A 17616-nucleotide genomic window follows, 5' to 3' on the forward strand; every position below is an offset into this window, starting at 1 on the left:
CTAGGCTTTTGTTTGCTGGAAGCTTTTTGATGACTGCTTCAATTTCTTCCATAGTTATTGGCCTGTTGAGATTTTTAGATTCTTCCTGATTGAGTTTTGGAATGTTGTATTTTTCTAAGAATTTGTCCATTTCCTCCAGGTTGTCTAGTTTGTTGGAGTAGAGCTGTCCATAGTATTTTTTAACAATCATTTGTATTTCTGTGGGGTCTGTTGTTATTTCGCCTCTATCGTTTCTGATTTTCTTTATTTGGGTCCTCTCTCTTTGCTTCTTGGTGAGTCTGGCTAGAGGTTTGTCAATCTTGTTTATCCTTTCAAAGAACCAGCTCTTGGTTTCATTGATTTTCTGTATTGTTTTTTTGGTCTCTATGTCATTTATTTCTGCACTAATCTTTATTATCTCCTTCCTTCTGCTCACTCTGGGGTTTTCTTGTTGCTCTCTTTCTAATTCTTTGAGTTGTAGAGTTAGCTGATTTACTACCATTTTTTCTTGTTTTTTGAGATAGGCCTGTAGAGCTATACACTTCCCTCTCAGGACTGCTTTCATTGTGTCCCATAGGTTTTGGATTGTTGTGTTTTCATTGTCATTAGTTTCCAGGATGTTTCAAATTTCTTCTTTGATTTCATTGGTAACCCAATCAATATTTAATAGCATGCTATTCAGCTTCCAGGTGTTTGAGTATTTTGGGTTGTTTTTATTGTAGTTTATTTCTAATATTATGCCATTGTGGTCTGCGAAGACGCTTTTTATGATTTCAATCTTCTTGAATTTGGGGATACTTTGCTTGTGACCCAATATATGGTCTATTTTTGAATATGTCTTATGAGCATTTGAGTAGAATGTATATTCCCTGGCTTTGGGGTGAAGTGTTTTGAAGATGTCTATTAAGTCCATCTGATCTAGTGAGTCATTTAGGATTGCTGTATCTTTGCTGATTGTTTGTCTAGAGGGCTTATCCAGTGTTGTCAGTGGTGTATTAAAGTCCCCTACTATGATTGTATTGTTGTCGATCTCTCCTTTGATATCTTCTAGGAGTTTTTTTATGAATTTGGGTGCTCCTGCATTGGGTGCATATATGTTTACCAGAGTTATATCTTCTTGTTGTATTGATCCCTTTAGTATTATGAAGTGGCCTTCCTTATCTCTTGTTATGGCCTTCACTTTGAGGTCTATTTTGTCCGATATAAGTATTGCTACCCCAGCTTTCTTTTCCTTTCCATTTGCCTGAAAGATATTTTTCCATCCTTTCACTTTCAGTCTGTGTGAGTCCCTTCTAATGAGGTGGGTTTCTTGTAGACAGCAGATGTATGGGTCATGTTTTTTTATCCATTCAGCCACTCGATGTCTTTTGTTTGGAGCATTTAGTCCGTTTACGTTTAAAGTTATTATTGAAAGGTACTTGTTTGTAGCCATTTCTGTTTTTGTGTGGCTGTTTTCTTTCTGAGCTTTTTATTTCTTATTTTTATACCAGTCCCTTTAGCATTCCTTGCATTGCTGGCTTGGTGGTGATAAACTCCCTTAGCCTTTTTTTGTCTGTGAAACTTCTTATTTCCCCTTCAAGTTTGAATGATAGCCTTGCTGGATAGAGTATTCTTGGATTCAGTCTTTTGCTTTGCATCACTTTGTAAATTTCTGTCCATTCTTTTCTGGCCTGATGTGTTTCTGTTGAGAAATCATTTGACAATCTAATGGGAGATCCCTTGTATGTAACTTTCCGTCTCTCTCTTGCAGCCTGTAAGATTCTCTCTTTGTCCTGAACATTTGCCATGGTAATTATGATGTGTCTTGGTGTGGGTCTTTTCGGGTTCACCTTGTTTGGGACTCTCTGGGCTTGTGTGACTTTTTTCTTCCCCACCTCAGGGAAGTTTTCTGATATTATTTCTTCTAATAGGTTTTCTAATCCTTGTTCATCCTTCTGTTGTTCTGGTACCCCTATTATTCGTATGTTGTTTCGTTTCATGTTGTCCCAAAGCTCCCTTAGGCTCTCCTCCTGTCTTTTAATTTTTTTCTCCAATTGCAGTACATTTTGGGTGTGTTTTGCTTCCTTGTCTTCTAATTCACTAATTTGGTCCTCCGCTTCTCCTAGTCTGCTGTTGATACTTTCAATGGAGTTTTCATTGCAGCTATATCACTCTTCATTTCTTCTTGGGTCTTACTTAAGTTGTTGATTTTTTCATCTGTTTCTTCTAGCTTCTTCCATATGTTATCGATTTTTTCATCTGTTTCTTCTTGCTTCTTGCAGAGGTTGTCGATTTTTTCTTCCATCCGGTTTATGCACTCTAGGACCCTTATTCTGAATTCTTTTTCTGTCATGTTGCATGCCTCTGTATTACTTATCTGCTTTTCTGGAGAGTCCTCCTTCTCTTTCCTTTGGGGGTTTCTTTGTCTACCCATGTTTGATCTCACTGACATATCTAGACGTTGAGTCGTTCAGTGGTTGCTCCCTTGGTGGCAGTGACTCCTTGGTCTGTGGTTGCTCTTCGGGCGGTTGTGGTAGCAGCTGCTCTTCAGTTGACAGCAGCTCCTCTGGTGGGTGCTGTTCACAGCTGTGGTGGCTCTTCTGGCTGGTGGGGCGAGGTTTCACGTACAGCTGCTGTTCCTCAGCAGAGGGTGTTGGTGCTCAGGAGGTTGCTGTTGTTTGGATCTGCTGCATTGACTTAAAGGCACAAAATACAACACAACAAGGCACCACGTACCAGGCACTATACACAAATATATTCACGATATTAATAACCCCAAATAAAGGTGACCACCTGAATTAAGAGAATTAGGGGACAAGGAAGAAGGAGGAGAAAAAGATAAAAGAGAAAAAAGAAAAGAAAAGTAGGGACCAAAAAAAGGAGTGCAAAAATGAAATTGGGAAAAAGGAGGGGGGAAAATAAAAGCGAGAAAAGAAAAGAAAAGAGAAAAAAAAAAGAGCGAAAAGAGAGAATGAAGTGGAAGAGGGGAAGAGACTTTTTTAAATGAGGAGAATACTCCTATAGAACAGCCATTAATCCCAACAAATTCCAGCAACAGCTCCCTGGAGATGAATACAAACTGGAAACAACCAATAATATAACGATGAAAATAGAATGGAGAACACTAACCCAAAATAAAATAAAGAGAAAATAAAATGGCACTTTAAAAAAAAATGGTAAAATGGTAGCAGTAATAATACTGGTTAAAAATAAGAAGGTAGTAATTAAAAGGGTAAAATCAGGTGATGGAAAAAAGATGAAAAAAAAAGAAAAAAAAAGAAGAAAAGAAACAAAAAAGAAAAAAAATTGGTTTCTTAGTTAAAAGGTGAAAAAAGAAAAAAAAAATTGCAGTAGTGAAGGTCCTTCGATTCTTCTATTCTTCAGTGTGGCTCGCCTTAGACCTGCCAGGTATTCAGGAGAGTGTTGAGTTTCCCTGCGATACACTGTTCCTCTGTGTTGTAAACCACAGTCCTTATTTTAAAGCAAGCCGCATTTGTTTCCCAGACTGCCTTATTTTGTGTTTAGCAAAGAGTCAGTTTGTGGGTCAGCCTCTGGGTGGCAGTGTTCTGGGGTTGGTCTCTGAGGCTATAGGGCAGGGGTGGGTAAACTTTTTTACTAGAGGGCCACAATGGGTTCTTAAACTGGACCGGAGGGCCGGAACAAAAGCATGGATGGAGTGTTTGTGTGAACTAATATAAATTCAAAATAAACATCATTACATTAAAGGGCACGGTCTTTTTTTTTTTTAAGTTTTATTCATTTCAAACGGGCCGGATCTGGCCCGCGGGCCGTAGTTTGCCCACGGCTGCTATAGGGCCTCTCTGTCCAGTGGAAGTTCACTGCCCAGAGCTGGCTGCGTAATAGTTAGTTACCGGGGCTGTGTTGTTGCTGGGATTGAAAATCCCTCTATAGGCCTGACCCCGTTAACTCCCAGGGACTGATCAGGTTATTTTAATCCTTGATCTCCTACAGGGTGGAATCTGGGTGTGGCTGTGCTCCTTGCCTGGGGGATAGGGGGAGGAGTCTCACTCTCCGGAGAGAATGGCTGCCCCAGTCCTGGGCTCAGGGGTGTCTCAGCACTCAATTCGCTGCCACCTCTCCCGGCCCCCCTTCTCTCCTCAGTCTCTCCCCAGATTCCACTCCTCCGCACACTCTCCCTCTCTTCAGCACAGGTGAGTGTCTGTATCCGAAATGTCCCATGAACAGGATTCAGTAAAAACAAACAAACGCCGGCCGCGGAAACGGGATAGGCTTGGTTTCTGTAAGCTTCTTCTCTTACCGGGACTGCATGGTCTGGTCAGCTCTTCAGGCTGCCCCCTTTAGGCTCAGTCCTCTGTGATCACAGAACCCAGCTCTCAATTTCCCCAGCGGCGCCAGGAATCCCGCGGTTCTCCTACCCCCTTCAGGGGCTGTGCCTGTCCCAAGGGACTCGGCTGTCTGCCACCGGGTCTCCCTCCGACTCTCTGGGTTCAGAGGTCTGGCAAACTTTCCTGCCCAAATCCCTGTTTTTTTTACCTTTCCAGGGGAGTTCTGCTCTTCCCGGCTGCAAACCGTCTCACCAGCTGAGCCATTCGCCAATTTGGGGTGGATGTTACTAGTTTCAGCTGCTCACTCCATTTGCTCCGGGACACGACCTGGGACGCGTCTGCCTATACCGCCGCCATCTTGCTCCTCTCCCCAAGTTTTTCACTTTTCTTAATGCTTCTACTGCTCAATCTTTAGTGTATGTGCCTTTTTGTGTGTGTATTTGTAGAGATAAGGTTGCTATTACAAAGACACCAAACACTTACGTTGGGTCAAATAAGATAGTAGCTTATTTTTTCACAAATTGATGGTAGGGTGGTCCAGGCTGTCAAAGAGGTTAGCCTCACAAGGTTACTAGTCCCAAGTTTATTTTATCTTAGAAGTTGTCCTTGCCTGCAAGGTTGAATCTGAATCACTACCATGTCTGCATTCTAGTTTTAGAAAAGGGAAGAAAGGGCAGAAGTACAAGGCACGCAATTTCCTTTTAAGCAAGTGGCCAACATTTTTACATTCCATTGGTTAGAACTTAGACACATGACTACATATGGCTTCAAGGAAGCTGGGAAGGGCAGTCTCTATAAGGTGCCCATTCATTCAGCTTAAATTCTGTTACTATAAAGCAAGGATAAAATGGATTTAGGTGACCAGTACTAATTTTCAAATTGCACTTACATTATGCTAGTTGGTAGTCTTGTTTCATTTGTCCTATGGGGCAATTAAGGAAAGCATCAAGGGAAGGACACAGTATTCATTTTTTTTGTGTGGAATGTGTCTGCTGTGACCTAGCAGCATGGTGTATTAAACATAATTATTAAGACTCCCAATGAAGAAGGTAAATCATAGGAAACATTCATTTTGCTTAAGGTGTGGGTTAGCCCATGTAACAACTTGCCCTTTAGCATCAACCTCAATAGAATTTGGGTTGGAGGGGTTATGTTAAGGGAGATTGGGTTTCATACCAGGGCATCTGAGTACTTATTGTTAAACAATAATTTCTTAGTGTTACGGTTACTGATATAACTTTTCTTTTCTTTCACAGAACTTTGGTGAACTCATAATTCCCAATGATGTTTTTAGTATATTGTCCATTGTCGGCAACGTCTTAGATTAATGAATGCAGAACTTATTAGAATGTTTTTTTTTCTTTGTGATTTATATATTCTATCTAGGAATGTAAGGCTTTCACATGAAAGCACTGTGGAACTCACTGCATGGTAGAAGCCCATGGAATTAAAGGACTCTCATGTATTGCTGGTGGGAGCCTAAAATATCAGTCATTTGGAGAGCAATTTGTTAATATTTATTAAACTTTTGATTGCATTTACCTCTTAATACAGCATTTCTATTTCTATATGTATACTTAGACGTGAGACATGATGTATTTATAAGGTTGCTTGTTATGACATTGTTTATAATAGTAATGATTGGAAACATCCTGAATAGCCATCAATTAGGTACTGGTTAAATGAACAACTTTATTTTAAAAAAATGGAATACTATGTAGCTATATAAAATGATGAAGCTGTTTACATATTGTGAAATGGGATAAAAAAGACGGAACTTTTACCAATTGCAACAGCATGGATGGAACTGGAGAGCATTATGCTAAGAGAAATAAGCCAGTTGGAGAAAGATAAATATCACATGATCTCACTCATATGTGGGATATAATGATCAACATAATTTGATGAACAAGAATAGATCCAGAGACAAATAGTAGGGGAGGGGGGTGTTAGAGAGCAACCAAAGGACTTGTATGCATGCATATTAGCATAGCCAATGGACACAGACACTGAGGCGGTGGAGGTTTGCCCAGGGTGGGAATGGCTGGAGGTGGGGGGGGTGGGGGTGGGTGTCAATCAGAGAAAAAGGAGACATATGTAAAACTTTATATAATAAATTAAAAAATAAATATTGAAATGAAAAACTATGATTTAGTATCATGTGAAAAAAAAACAAAGTTCAGAAAATTATGTGATAAGACTCCCGTGTAAAAGGGGAATATGAAAACATATATTCATTTGTGCTTATAAGCACCTAAAATATCTCCCACAAATTACAAATGAATATGGTGGAACCAAAACATTTTTATTTAGGGCTTACGCTCTAAGGAATCTCTTAGGAATCTTAATTTTATCCTTATGAAATTGCCTTTTTTGAGAATCAGGATTTATTTTCTAGTCTCTATCTTCTGGCACATTCAGTGATCACATCTGTACTTCATGAGAAAATTCTGAGTTACAATTTGTCTGGGACTGAGGAATTGAAATCATTTGTGTAAGGCAGCCGGGTGCTCTTCCTGTCTCGCCGTCTATCTTAGCCTTCAGTTAGTTCTTAATCATGTTTATTATACCTTGTCCCGTTTGAAGATCATTCTGTTTGATAGAAGTAAATAGGAATTGAATAGTTTCATTTTCAGTATCATTTGTTTCCATTCATTCAGCAAGTGTTTATTGACCGACTAAGTGCACAGCATTGCTCAGGATGCTTGAGGAAACAAGGCCCTGGAAACCAGACTTGTCTTCGGAGAGTACCAGTGTATGCCATTGTGTGTGTGTGTATGTGGGGATTAGTGAGAATCACAGAAAGAGGGAGTCATCACAAAATTCCATTTATAGTGTTTCTCTTTGTTTTCAAATTTTGAGATCTCTTTGTTTCTTTGCTTTAGTGTATTATTTTATTAAAGTTGAGGACAACATCATTGTTTTCTGCCAACCATCATAGTCTCAGCCTACACCACTAAGCATGCATTGTATCTCACAGTGGTATGAATCTCAAGTATTGTTTAGAACCCGATGTTCCCTTCCCATATTTGTGTTTACGTATTTTCCGATATCACTACCTTCAATGGGGATAGGATAGATGAAAATATCAACTCGGGTTGAATCCTATAATTTTCAACCTAGGACTGTATAAATATATTTTTTTAATTTATTTTTATTTTCTGACAGAAGCATGAATGTGGCCCAGTATAAAGGGCATAGTCTTTGGAATTAGAGGGATTTGTGTCCAAAGGCCAACACCCTCTCCAGTTAGCCCTATGATTTTCCCTATGTTTGTTAAAAACTTCAAGACTAAATTTCCAAATTTGCAGAATGGGGCTAATAATACTTACCTTGGTGAACTTGCCTCATCTCCTACTGTTTGCCCTGCCCTGCTGGTCAGCTTGAACCAGTGGATCTGGTTAGTGATTGAGGATTGTTACTGCGTTTGATCTCAGCCAGAAGGCAGAGAGGCTACAGGAATGTTGAATTTTGAAGACCTTTCTGGCAATCTGAGGTAATCTGCCCTAAGAAAATACCATTTTCTGCTTAACTAAGTCAACTCTACAAAGGACCTTTCAGTTCTATACTCACTTTTCAGTGTCAAGAGCCATAATCACATGTTATTTTCTCCTCTGGCTAATAGTAAGAATCACCTGACTTTCTAAATGAAACCTTTTTCTTCCCGTGAACTTTACTTATTTTACTAGTATATGTCAATGGAATGGGGTTTCATAGGTGGGAGACTGAAGTATTTCCCTTTCAGGATTACTCTGTTTACTTGCCAACCAGTTGTTCTTACTGAAAAGATAATAATGTGCTTAGACATATTTAAGGGCCATTACAAATTAAATTAGTCATTAAGATATTTCCTTATCTCATGAGAATGATATAAAAGTTGCAGGAGGTGTCTTTGTTTTGTTTTGCTGTGGGGGGTAATGGGGAGAGTGAGGTGTAAAGGACTGATATGGTAATAATGACCTTGGGCTAATAAAGATAAAAAATTATCTATTTGTTTTGGAATTCACTATTGAATTAGATGTTATTTGATAAATTCATATTTTGAGACTAATATAAAAAGCATCCTTCACAACGCAGCTTAATGGAAATTGCATAACGTTCTCTAAATAATGCCTCACTGAATATAACATATTTCTAGTGAAAATTTCTTCAGGCTATTGATTCACAAATTTTAATTAACAAAGTTGAAAGTAAGATTCTTTTAAAAACACTGAATGTAGTCATGAGGATTGAGTTTGAAAATTCAGGTCACAAGTTTCCATTTATAAATGAAACATTCTCAAGTCATATTAGAGATGAGAATTTTTGACTGAAGAATTATAGTTAGTAGTTAATGAGGAATGAGAATGAAAGTGTATTTTGCCAGTGATTTTTGTCATTACTGTGTGAACCAACCTAACCTATAAATGAGAGTATTTGAAAGTCAGTAATATTTACATAGTAATTGGAGTGAATAGACGGTTGATGAAATCTGTATTTTATACTTTTCTTTCTTTTAAAATTCTCCTACTACCACTTAAATTTTTATTTACTGAGAAAAATAATCTTTCACTTTCTTACATTTATTTATTAATTTTACATTTTTATTTAAAATTTTTAATTTTGACATAATTGCAGATGTCCCCTTCTCTCCATCCTTTGCACACCTCCACCCACATTCACCTTTACCTCCCTTGGCCTTCATCAAACTACTGTCCCTGTCTGTCCATGGGGTATGCATGTATGTTCCTTTTCTAACCCCTTCTTTCTTTCTCATAGGACCCTCTTTTTCAGACTTATCATAATTATGTTCCTTTCTCCAATGCTTGTTGAATGTCTGGGTCAGGCACTGTACTAAATGTAGGATCTGAAAATGAGTGAGACAGGTGTTTTGGTTTCAAGGGTCTTCTAGAATGCTACAGAAGAACTACATAGGCATTTTCATCATTCTAATTGAAATCTCAGAGCAGGTAAAATAGTTGAGAATTTTGTTAATAGGAAGCATTTATTAGATGCTTAGCATTTTTTTCCCCCATCGTATTGGATGCAGCACAGGCACCATCCTTCCCTGTTTATCAGTCATTCACAATTTGATATAGACATTGTCAGAATAAGACTTGGTCATATGTAAAAAAAAAAAAAAAAAGATTATCAAGGAAACAACTCAAATGTGGGAGGAGAGACATTTTCATAGGGATTGGGAAAATATTTAGCTTGTCACTTAACAGTTCATAGCAAAATAAATTCCAAGATAATAGTTTAAAAAACAAGCTACTGATGAATCAAAAAAAGTAAAATTGAATATTTATTAAACATCTGGAAGGGAATTTCAAAGTCTAAAGGCAAAAGAGTATGTCATTAAGGAAAAGATGGACTGATTTGATTAAATTTATTTGCATAAAGTAATTTAAAGGGAACAAAAATGAACTATTTGCAGAAAACAAAGTGGACAATACTGATGTTGCAGCATATATAAAATCCATTTCAGAGAAAATATTAAATTAATGAATAAGATGTAAGGGATAATCATAAAAATAACAAGTCTAATGCATAGTTTATACAATTAGTTTCTTTTGGTGTCATAGAAAAGTAGTTGTAGGGACTAAGGACAGAAGAGAGTAATTTATGGAAGGATTGACTCAGTTTCTAATTGATGATACAAACTGTTACAGTGAAAGAATCACACAGTCTGTGAAATGCCAACAAATCGGGCACTCATTCTGCAAACATTATTTGAAGATTTAATATGTTCCAGATACCATACTAACCGCTAAAATGATAAGTATGAATAATAAAAAGCTATTTCTCAAGGAAACTGCTCAGAGATAGAACACCTTTCCTCCCATTTCTTCCACTTTTTTTTGTAAGCCTAGTTCATCAATCCATCTACTCAACTGCCCATCAAAAAATAAAACAAGACAAAGAAAACAAAACAGAATAGATTGTGTCCCTAGAAGGCATAGAACCTGGTGGTAGGTGTAGGGATTTTAAGATTAAAAATGAGACTGTCAGTTCGGAGTTATTCAAAGAGGTGGGCAGAGGGAATGGTGGTTAAGTGATACCAGAAATTGAAGTTATTCCAGAGAATACAATCCTAGTTCCATGAAGGGAAACATACACTGAGTTGCTATAGTCTAAAAGTTAACAGCAAAATATTAATGCATTTTATTTATTTACTTTCTACACTCTTAACAATTAAAAATGTAATTGTTCTTTCTAAATATAGTGCTTAATGAGTGAAATAATTAAATCCTTGTGATGACATCATTACTTGTCAGAGACCCCATTCGAGTTTATTAAGGTATTAGATGATTTTACCAAAAATGTGTTCCTGTGATTGTTTATTCAAAGGTGAAAATTAGAAAACTAGAACAGCTTTCTTTTTTTACATAAAGGACAGTTATTACTGATAGAAATAACTGTGCACATCAGGAGAGGAGCGTAATAGCCCAAACCTTCATGTAGATCAGTTATGTGCTTTATTTTTTTCTGTGTTGGGCTGTTATTTTCATTTAATGCTTGCTTTTTATTGGTCCTGTCATATTTCTTCCTTCTCATTTTCAGTCTTCCTGTCTTTTCTTTTTACTTTTTTATTATAAAGTTCTTTTTTTATATAGTTTATTGAGTTTATACAGAAAAGAAGGGAGAGGGATAGAGAGTTAGAAACATCGATGAGAGAGAAACATCTACCAGCTGCCTCCTACACACCCCCTACTGGGGATGCGCCCGCAACCAAGGTACATGCCCTTGACCAGAATCAAACCCAGTACCCTTCAGTCTGAGACCAACGCCCTATCCACTGAGCCAAAGCGGTTAGGGCTTCCTGTCTTTTCTTTAGTTTTATTTCCATCTTATAGTTAATGTAATCTCTCTTGTAATGCTGTATTATAATGTTCCAGTTCTCTCAAAGTTTATTCAAGTGGTACATTCATTTTTACATTTAAAATTTTTTTTCTAGTATAGAAATGCCTAGAAATGAGTATGATTCTTAAAACATGTTTGTGTGCTGTATAAACTTTGAAATAAACTATACATTTTGCATGTTATATTTTACTATATTTATTTACTATACTTTAACAGGCATAAGTAAAAGGTCTGATATGAGTTAATTCTCTTTTTAAAAAATTTAAATTCTTTATTGTTTCAAGTATTACACAAGTCTCCCTTTTCCCCCATTGACCTCTCCCTGGGTGCTCTCACCCCCCAGCACATGCCCTCACCCTGCTACTGTCTGTGTCCATGGGTTATGCTTATATGCATGCATACAAGTCCTTTGGTTGATCTCTTACATCCCTCCTCTCCCACCCTCCCCTGCCTTCCCTCTGAGGTTTGACTGTCTGTTTGATGCCTCTGTGTCTCTGGATTTTCTTAAAAATATATTTTATTGATTTTTTACAGAGAGGAAGGGAGAAGGATAGAGAGTTAGAAACATTGATGAGAGAGAAACATCGATCAGCTGCCTCCTGCACACCTCCCAGTGGGGATGTGCCCGCAACCCAGGTACATGCCCTTGATTGGAATCGAACCTGGGACCCTTGAGTCCACAGGCCAACACTCTATCCACTGAGCCAAACCAGTTAGGGGCTCTGGATTTATTTTTGTTCATCAGTTTACATTGTTCATTATATTCTACAAATGCGTGAAATCACGCGATATTTATATTTCTTTGACTGGCTTATTTCGCTTAGCATAATGCTCTCCAGGTCCATCCATGCTGTTGTGAATGGTAAGAGTTCTTTATTTTTCACAGCAGCATAGTATTCCATTGTGTAGATGTACCAATGTTTTTTGATCCACTCATCTGGTAATGGGTACTTAGGCTGTTTCCAAATCTTAGCTATTGTAAATTGTGCTGCTATGAACATAGGAGTACATATATCCTTTCTGATAGGTGTTTCTGATTTCTTGGGATATATTCCTAGAAGTGGGATCACTGGGTCATATGGGGGTTCCATTTTTTTTTTTTTTTGAGGAAACTCCATGCTGTTCTCCACAGTGGCTGCACCAGTCTGTATTCCCACCAGCAGTGCACGAGGGTTCCTTTTTCTCTGCATCCTCGCCAGCACTTGTCATTTGTTGATTTGTTGATGATAGCCATTCTGACCCATTCTGACAGGTATGAGATGTACCTTATTGTCATTTTGATTTGCATCTCTCTTGGATGATTAGTGGCTTTGAGCATGTTTTCATATGTCTCTTGGTCTTCTGTATGTCCACTTTCGAAAAGTGTCTATTTAGGTCCTTTGCCCATTCCCCCCCCCCCCCCCCGCTGGGTACAGTGAACTTTATTGATGGGGCATGTCAAAGTAGGGCTCCCTACACCCCTCCCCTTCTTCAGGGGGTCTGGGATGGAAACGGTGGTCAGGAGATTCTCAGTGTGTTGGGGATCAACCTGGGGCAAGGACTCCCCAGCAGCTGAGGGCCTCTCTTCCTCTTGCTGGGGCTGGTGGTCCAGGGGATTCTTACTCCTTGGAGGCCATGTGGACCATAAGGTCCACCACCCTGTTGCTTTAGGCAAATTCATGGTTATACCAGGATATGAGCTTGACAGAGTGTCATTGAGAGCAATGCCAGCCCCAGTATCAAAGATGGAGGAGTGGGTATCACTGTTAAAGTTGCAGGAGACAACCTGGTCCTCAGTATAGCCCAGGGTGTCCTTGAGGGGGCCCTCTGATTCCTGCTTCACTGCCTTCTTGATATCATTGTATTTGGCAGCTTTCTCCAGGCAGAAGGTCAGATCCACAACGGACACATTGGGGGTTGGGACACGGAAAGCCATGCCAGTGAAGTTCCCATTCATTTCAGGGATGACCTTGCCCACCGCCTTGGCAGCGCCAGTAGAAGCAGGGATGATGTTCTGGGTAGCCCCTCAGGCATCACGCCACAGCTTCCCAGGGGGACCATCCACGGTCTTCTGGATGGCGATGATGGCATGGACTGTGGTCATGAGTCCCTCCACGATGCCAAGTTGTCATGGATGGCCTTGGCCAGGGGGGCCAAGCAGTTGGTGGTGCAGGAGGCATTGCTGACAATCTTGAGGGAGTTGTCATACTTGTCATGGTTCACACGCATCACAAACATGGGGGCGTTCGCAGAAGGGGCAGAGATGATGACCCTCTTGGCTCCGCCCTTCAAGGGAGCCCAAGCCTTCTCCATGGTAGTGAAGACACTGATGCACTCCACAACATACTCAGCACCAGCTTCACCCCATTTGATGTTGGTGGGATCTCGCTCCTGGAAGATGGAGATAGACTTCCCATTGATGACAAGCTTCCCGTTCTCAGCCTTGACTGTGCCTTAGAACTTGCCATGAGTAGAATCATACTGGAACATGTAGACAATGTAGTTGAGGTCAATGAAGGGGTCATTGACGGCGACAATATCCACATTGCCAGAGTTAAAAGCAGCCCTGGTGACCAGGCACCCAGTGCGGCCAAATCCACTCACTCCAACCTTCACCATTGTGTCTCAGGGTTGTGGCTGCCGGCACAGCGCAGGAGGAGAGGCTGTCTGATGAACAGGAGGCACAGAGAGCCGGACCTTTGTCCATTTTTTGTTTGAGTTGCTTATCTTCCTTTTGTTAAGTTGTATGAGTTCCCTGTAAATTTTGGAGATTAAACCCTTATCAGAGATAACATTAGCAAATATGTTCTCCCATGCAGTGGGCTTTCTTGTTTTGCTGATGGTTTGTTTTGCTGTGCAGAATCTTTTTATTTTGATGTAGTCCCATTTGTTTAGTTTCTCCTTAGTTTCCAATGCCCTAGTAGCTGTATTGGTAAAGATATTGATATGACACATGTCTAATATTTTGCTGCCTATGGAGTCTTCTAAGATTTTTATGGTTTCCCATCTTACATTTCTTTTCTTATAAACTATTTTCTACTTGTCAGAATCTGTATTTATTTATTGCATTGTGTTCATTTTTTTCTACTGATCCCTGGATACTTGTTTATGCATTGAATGAAGTGATTTCACGAATTATATCCAATTGAACTTCACTCAGCAAATGTAAGTGTTTTAAGTAGGAAATAGGACCAAGAAACCAATTGTCTAGGGCAGGGGTCCTCAAAATTTTTAAACAGGGGGCCAGTTCACTGTCCCTCAGACTGCTGGAGGGCCAGACTATAGTTTAAAAAAAAACTATGAACAAATTCCTATGCACACTGCATATATCTTATTTTGAAGTAAAAAAAAAACACAAAACGGGAACAAATACAATATTTGTATTAGCATGTGGCCTGCGGGCCATAGTTTGAGGACTCCTGGTCTAGGGTAGGTGTGGAAGCCTCAGGAACCAGATGTCTTTTCAGCTAGGTCTGACTAAATATTTCCTGTTAAAATTGACCCCCTACCACTTACAATGAGGACTAAAGTTCTATGAAAATTAAAGAGCAAAACATACAGCAGAATCATCCAAAATGTGCATATAGTCTTCAATTTAGGAAAGAGTCTCTTTATGGTAATTCTTTCATGTAACTAGTGTTGGGCCAAATATGCTTTCCTTGATATGGAGCTAGGGTTGAACTCTCTTTTTAGAGGATCCTTAGCTCTGTGCTCTTTCTACTCATTGTTGTATTTTGTTTCTAACAGGACATTGAAGAAATAAAGCCACATGACAAAGGTAGGAAGTAAAAATAAATCAAGACTCATACTTAATATGTGTGTCCCAATGGAATGCTTATATAGGCACCATGAGTCATTTTTAAACAGTCACTTGTTATGGTTGCACACTTAGAGATTGACATCTTAGAACCACAGAGCATCATGTTGAGTGAAAGTTAAGGGACAGTGATTTGCATTAAGTTGCTGCTTAAATTGGTTAATTAGCTTTCTTCAGAACTCCCTGGTTTAATTTGTTTTTGAAATAATAACAGCTACAGCATTAAAAAACATATTTCCAGAGCAGGATTTTGCATGCTCTAGCTTAACTGTTCAGTTCTTATTATCAGGAACAAATCCGCAAGGGCCCTCGAGCAAAAATTACCCACACATAGATTTCCTCTAGGGAAGGATTAAAACTGGCAAGTCAGTGAGCTAAAGAGACTTAGCATTCTTGGTTTATGAACATTATAGAGTAGTGAATAGTGTCCTAAGGAACTATTCTTTCAGGTTTTGTTTTGCTTTTCACTGCTATTCATGAGTTTTTCTGTGGGAACTGTTAAGGAACAACTGTAGTATAAAAATGGTAAAAAAAAAAATGAAAGAAAAGGGGCTACATTGATTAATGGAGAAAAGCCATTGGCTATATCTATCTATGCAGGATGAGTATAATGAGCACTTGAGAGGAGGTTACTACATTTAGCAGAAAAGAAAATGGCCATTTACCTCAATTATCAGTTGTTTGAAATATGGCTTATTTTTCATTTTGCATTTGGAAACTTTATGATATATTTATGATGAAACTTTTAAAGTTATATTTAACAATATATTTTATAGACATTGGTTGTGTTTTCAGATACAACTGATTTAGAAGGGGAAATTTTGTGTTTTGACAAGACGTATATGTTCTAATATATTCAGAAATGCGCAGTTGTACGATTTATGGCAATTTAAATTTAACCTCTGGAAAAGAAGACTTCCCCCTAGTGACAATCTCTAACAATGTTTCTGAGAATTTACTTTTTAGAAAATTAATTCTGATCCACATACAGGAAAAGCTAGAATTGAAGCAATTAAAGATAGGAGATCCTCTCAGTTCAAGCTCAGGGCGATTAGGGCTTACAATCAGATAATGACCATGGAAAAAAAGAATGCATTAATTTGATGTTTATAAGATATATTTGCTTGGATATCGTTATTCAGTCGATATTTTAGATGAGGGAAAGTTTAGTAAACGTTTTGGATTGGGGACTAGATAAATTATAATGCCACTAATCACAATAGTTAATATAGGAAAAGAAGCAGGTTTTGCAGAATTTACTTTGTACAAATTGATGTTTAGTCCAGTGTCAACTTGCCCAAGTCGTCAATATATTACTAGAACCTAAAGACCACAGTTAAACCTTTGAAAGTGAATTTAATGGTGTTATTAGTTTGATGAGAAATTCTTAATATTAGCCAAAATATCTTGCAGGAGATATGTGTGTGTGTGTGTGTGTGTGTGTGTGTGTGATAAATTCCTGTTAATTTATTCAACATAAAAACATTTTGGCATTTATTTGTAAATTAAGAGCCATTTTGGAATAACGCAAAAGATTTATCAATATGCATGGAGTTGCTTAAGTAAAACTACTTTTTTTTTGTTTTTTGTTTTTTTTAATAGCCTTTGTGCATTCATAAGGAGGACATTTCTTGAGCAAGGATTCTTTCTTTGGGAATGGGCAGGGTGACCATTTATTAGATGGTTTATTCAATTTAATTCAGTTCAACAAACATTTGCTCAGCTTCAACTATATATAATGCACTCATAGTAACCACACAGCCCTCTCCATGAACACATATTCTCAAAACTTTTTTATATTCTTCTAATTACTTCCTTGAATATTCTGGCAGACTAATTTTGGTTTCTGACATACCGCTAGGGCGTGAGTACATACTTGTGTCAATTGCAAGGGCTGCCAGAACACAGACATTGCACAGGTTAGATGATATTAGGCATTTGGACAAGGAAGGACAGTAAAAATTCACTCATGGAGAGCTTATTAAGTGATTACACAGGGGGTAATCTTTTAGAGAATCAGGGATTAGGGATCCCAGATGTCTGTCTGTTTCTGCTGAAGTTAAGGTTTTTAATATTTAATAGGAGGCAATGTAGTAGGATAGGAAAAACAAGTAACTGGGACTGGAGATCCTCTCTCCAGTTGAGCACCAGTGATCTGGGATTTAATATCAGTGAAACTGGTTGCTCTTAGTTAAATGGAATTATTGCACTAGATCCGTGGTTCTTATGAAAGTATACACAACAACTTTGCTTATGATTGCAAGAAGTTCATAGAATCACTGAACTGCAGCAACTACCTGCGGATTTGTGGACACTGAACTACATGCCCTCTCAGAGCCTTCCCAGCTCTAAAATTTTCTGATTGTATGAAGCTTGTGCTCTTGAACCCCAGAGATGCTTTCTTGTGGTTTGTGAGCTGCTCTGGGTGAGGCACCTCTGGCTCTTATAGGCTGACTAGTGAACAGTCCGAGGGCCAGCTGCATTGATGTGTTATCTGACCTCCTCAGTATCCCTCAACTCAGTCTGTGCACATACTGTCCCCACCCTAAATTTTTCTCACTTGGTGTGCTATTAAAACATTGGCCACATATCAAAAAGTGGAATATGCCAAAGAGAAAATGTAACTTTCATTAGCCCTTTGGCTCTCTCTTGTTGACATTAGATGCTGATAATGTATTTGACTCATTTCTTGGCTATTTTCATGATCATAAA

General features: G+C 38.6%; 1 protein-coding gene and 1 pseudogene across 1 annotated transcript; one reads left to right on the forward strand and one right to left on the reverse strand.

Moving 5' to 3' along the window:
• Positions 1-17616, forward strand: part of NLGN1 (neuroligin 1) — a gene marked incomplete at its 3' end in the record, with an annotated part of 2013512 nt that overhangs the window by 872930 nt on the left and 1122966 nt on the right.
• On the reverse strand, positions 12707-13706 carry LOC308515178 (glyceraldehyde-3-phosphate dehydrogenase-like; annotated as a pseudogene). Its single transcript has one exon. The product of its transcript is annotated as a glyceraldehyde-3-phosphate dehydrogenase-like (transcript).

Source organism: Myotis nattereri, assembly GCF_964212035.1.
Source record: "Myotis nattereri genome assembly, chromosome: 3".
Classification (NCBI taxonomy): Eukaryota; Metazoa; Chordata; class Mammalia; order Chiroptera; family Vespertilionidae; genus Myotis; species Myotis nattereri.